The sequence below is a fragment of the Cryptotermes secundus genome, unplaced genomic scaffold (genome assembly GCF_002891405.2).
Source record: "Cryptotermes secundus unplaced genomic scaffold, Csec_1.0 scaffold328, whole genome shotgun sequence".
Taxonomy (NCBI): Eukaryota; Metazoa; Arthropoda; class Insecta; order Blattodea; family Kalotermitidae; genus Cryptotermes; species Cryptotermes secundus.
The window spans coordinates 274,975-279,962 of NW_019744110.1; the positions used below are offsets into that span (position 1 = coordinate 274,975).

The following is a 4,988-nucleotide window of genomic DNA, read 5'->3' on the forward strand; positions in this document are numbered from 1 at the left end:
TTCCAGCAAGTTTCCACCTCTGTATCTGATACTAGTCTATGGATATTTTCTTCCCAAATTTACTGTCATATTCGTTCATGAGTAAATTCCCCACTCACCCACACGCTATGTAAGTTACTTTTGAAACCGGGCTTTCCATAACACAATAACCAATAAAATTACAATCCTTCGGTGCCCTTTATGATAATTTCTTGTTCTTAATACTTTTAAAACAGTGGCGTTCTCACGTAGTTTCCTATAAATTCCATTGTCACATGTTTCCTCGAACCCGTTTCTTCTGATGGGTGTAAGAACTTACTTATGTAGCTTGTGAGAAATGTCCCCACTAGTTATATAGCTAGGAACTTTGCAGATTTCTGCATCCGTTACATAAGGTAAAGGTAAAGTAGTCCTTGTGCTTAACCAATTAAGCTCTGCCCAATGAGGGCGATAAAGAAGTGGATGTATAGATCCACATTTTATTGACGTCGGCACTAGTTGGAGGTGACTGTTCAGCTTCACGCTCCTGCCGCTTTACCAAAGGAGAAAGAGCCCCCGGTGCCCATTCTATAGGAGGCTGGTTGGGCCCCAGTGCCGGTCTGAACCGCGTGGAGATGAGAAAATTCTTGACCCTACTGGGACTCGAATTCTGATCCCACTGTCGTGCTGTCCGTAGCCAGTGGCTATTCCGACTGAGCTATCCCGGCTCCTGCATAAGTTGCATAATCCACAACAGATTAAATTTCTTTATCGCTTGCATAACCTGCAACTGTTGAATTTCTTTATCATAGGTAAAACCAAAAAACTTCTCGATTTGATGATCAGTAATCTCTTATATAACCATCAAATTTACAATTTTATGATCAGGTATATAACCACAGGTTTTTCAATATTGTTATCAATTTTCTAACCAGCAACATTTTTGTCCCTTGCTGAGTTATATAACGAACAAATTATGAGTTTTTACTTAGTTGAAAATCAACTAATTTTATTTTATTATTGGTTGTATAGCCAAAAATTATTCAACTCCCAGGCATCAGTGAAACAATTTTTTCACTTCAATTTCTTAACTTTAGACAGTAGGTAGTGCTCCTTGGAGGGGAATCAGCCTTGTCTCAAGGCCGCTAGATACACAGGACAACACAAACACAAAATAAATGCACACACAGACATGTATGCCTTGAGTGGGATTCGAACCCACGATACCAACGTTCGGGCGAGCGAAGACAGTTCATGCTGTAGACCGTGCGGCCACTGTGATTAACACTATCTCTAAAATCTGATAACATTCACTGCTTCACATTTTTCGTGAAAACATTTGGTGGTATCTCTTGATTACTTCATCGCGTACCTCACCAAGTGCTTTCCTTCATGTATTCTTTCCACCGAATCGCCAAAAACTAGAAGTGGTAACAGTAATAATCCTTCTGTAAACTGTTTTCTCTTGCATTCTAGAGGCTGAAAACCATCGCATCGTGAGTAGCGAATAAGTTACAGACCAATGGATCGGTAAGTGTTTCAATAGTTATCACAGCGCGAGAAAAAATGCACTTGACTTACACAAAGGACCGGCAAGTGACGGTAATTTTTCCCATCATAATCGCTTGCAGATTTCGTATGCTGTAGCTTTTGCAGTAGTTCCAGATCTTCATTAACCAGACCGTAATAAAGGAGCTTAAGCCAACATTATTCAAAATTTCCATAGAACTTACTAATCCAGAAATTCCTAACAATAGCTCAGCACGGGAAATAATTCCCCGTCTACAACAATCCGAAAATTCAATACAATTTCCATAAAAGTGTGTACATTTCTTACGTATTTCTCATATACCTCATGCGTGCTACATTTTCCGTCGATCTGTAAATTATTTGACTATCCGTGTAGACCAAACTGTTTTCAAATTCCAGCAGTTCTCATTAATTCACACCAGTGTATAGAATGGTCAATTTTTCGAAAAATATTTACGAGATTTGAAAACCTGTCTTGAAATATCTGTCTGGTAAATTTGGTAACAGTTCGAAAAAACACAGTAAATATTGCATATTCTGTAATTTCGGGTAGCTTTTATGAAATCGGGCCCAAAATATACTGATTATCAGCGCTCTCAGAAATGTAAACACAGTACAAACAAGGAAGATACTAGAGTCTGTATTTTTTTTTAATTTTGTGAGGTGCTGATGAAACCATCAAAAATGGATTAAATTAAACAATTTTTGGTGAGAAATATCACGCAAATGTATTAACTACCATGTCAGTCTCGGGACAGAGGAGCAGTATTCTGTGGTTACACAACAAACGTCAGCAGTATGCTCGCTTGTGCAATAGAACTAGTTGCCACAATTGCGTTCTTAATGGAGCACCACGGAAGGTACAGTTTATAAGTCTTGGCTAAATCTGATATATAATTCGCTTAGTGGGGGTGGAGTCCAACTGGGTCCACCCGGCACGGCGGCCACTGATTGGCCTATTGCATCTGCCCCGGGTGATTATGATGATGGAAAATTTGGTGGAATGAAGATTGGCAGGGGAAACCGAAGTACTCGGAGCAAACCTGCCTCAGCGCCACTTTGACCACCACAAATCCCAATTTACCAGACCCGGGATCGAACCCGGGCCGCTGCGGTGGGAAGCCAGCGCCTAATCGCCTGAGCTATGGCGCGCCCTCCAAGTCTGATATATACGATGACTATTCGGAAAATAACCTCCGTTTATTTTAGGCAACTAATGTAGGAATGGGGCGTGATGGCATCACATTACTCATTGCCTTGTAACCCATTACATAACTGGTCACATAGTGTTTGTTCTTGTCTCTACAGAGTGAGTTATGATGTCCTGCCAGTAATAATCCCACCAGATGCGCAATTCGGGTTCTTATTCACTTTCTTCACGTTAAAATCATGAATTATGAGCGGTTTACAGCCAAAATGTCATGAGTGAAAGAACTCTAAGACAGTGGTGTAGAATATTCAAAGATAGGTGAACAAATGTTCACGATGAAGAGCAAAGTGATCGGCCGGCCATCTGTAGTGAGCGATGATTTTCTTCAAAGTGCTGACCACAACATTTGTGAAAGACGACGTTTCATATTTTCAGAACTTTGGTGTGAATTTCTACAAACTTCACGCACTCTTCTTTACGAGATCGTCACAGTTAGGCTAGGCTGTCACAAGTTTTACGCAAGATGTGTTCCGAAATTGCTCACAGGTGCGCGCAAGACACAAGGAATGGCTTCGGATTTGAATTTTTAGTGCGGTACCACAAAGATGGGCACGAATTTCTTAATCACGTCACACGAGTAACAGGTGATGAAACCCGCCAGTCGCGTGACTGATATTATTACAGGCGACTACTCTGGGTGATATTACATCAGACTGTAATATCACAGACGCTCAACAGTGATTATAGGGACCCATAAATTCATAATTTTTAAGTTAGAAGCTCGTAATTATTATTGCAAAAGTGATATAAGTCCCCACGCAGTTGAGAAGTAAAATTGCAGACAAACTTGTTGCGATGTAGGCATCTTGTTTACACGGGAATGGAGTTCCCACAGTAAGTACGGAAGGCTATATTTCTGAAGAGTTCTGTCTTCTACAATGTAGCGTAATCTAGTCCGTTTATAGTCAGACGACGTTTCGGACGAATAAGTCACGTTCATTTTCAGGGTTGAAGAGTAAGTCAAATAAGCAACAAGCGAAACTTGGTGTCATCTTCAAGGTGGATTCTTTCTTCCATTAATTGTCAGTCCAAATATGGAAGCGACATGTTTCTCCGATTCCTTAGTTTTGCTGTCTTCTTCATGATAGCCTGGTATCTTGCTTGGATTTATCTTCAACCTTCAAGATGAAGGCAAGATGTTTCCTCCGTAACTTCCGTTCACTTAGTGAACTACACAATATTATACAATATTATATTCCAGAATACAGAAGTTTCCTTAATGACTGCTGTAGCAGTATTTCTCTCTGAAATTCTGAGTTGAGCCCGTCTATGGTCTTAATTTTGGTGAGGTCAGACATGCTTAGTTATATCACATTATTTAGCATATATTATTTTTCCTTTTTTTCCATTGTAGAAATAGATTAATGCTTTGTTTTAACGAGTAGTCTCATTGCATATGTTCGCGTAATTAAATCAAGGAAGATGAGACTGATGCAGCATGCATAATGCAAATGAGAAACACGTATACAATTTTGGTCGGAAAACCTCACGATAAGGGAGAAGTTAGGAGACATACGGGTAGACTGGAAGATAATATTAAATTACATTTTTAAAAATATATATGAAAGTAAGGTGCACATTAATCTGGCTCAAGATAAGTTAAAAGTTCGGCGTTCATAAATATGGTGATGAAAACAAAGTCAATAAAAAGTCCGTCGAGTGTAACAATTTATAGGTCACTTCTTTATCACTTCTGCCTTACATGTTTCGGTTTAATAAAACCATCATCAGAGGCACATAGTACAAACATGAAAACACTGCCGTTGTTTAAGATGTACACAGTTATGTTTGCTGCGTGAACGCTGCTACAATACGTCGACGTGTAAAAGCACAACACTTGTTAGAATTGTTGAATGCACGTTCAATTCTCACATTCATCCGAAACTGCCCTCAAGTTAAAACGCCAATGTTAAAATATTTAAAATTTAAAACATTTGAAGTAAAATGTTAAGCTCCTCCTTGTTAATTCGTCCCGAAGATGGGAGATGTCAGCTTGAGGATGTATGGCTGCAAAGATATTGTATTACATTAGGTTTTATATATTATTATATATTTAATTTATTATTTTAGTGTTGTATTTGATCCTTGCTTACCTTATGGTTAGATGTTTCCTATGTGCTGTGTGTTGTGTACTGCAGTGGGAGTTCTACGTCAGTGTTATTTAAAGCCTTGTGTGTTATGACGTGGTCGGGGGTGTGTTTATACAAGTAGTAATGAGGTCAAACATGCTGTTCTGGTTATTGATCTCTTTTGCCTGTTTCTGCTCATCTATTAATTTGTTATCCTTATA

At 39.1% G+C, this 4,988-nt stretch overlaps 1 protein-coding gene across 1 annotated transcript in view; it reads right to left on the reverse strand.

Annotated features, from left to right (window-relative positions):
* LOC111874437 (KH domain-containing, RNA-binding, signal transduction-associated protein 2) overlaps positions 1 to 4,988 on the reverse strand; it is a 405,584-nt gene that overhangs the window by 39,097 nt on the left and 361,499 nt on the right. The window lies entirely within an intron of this gene.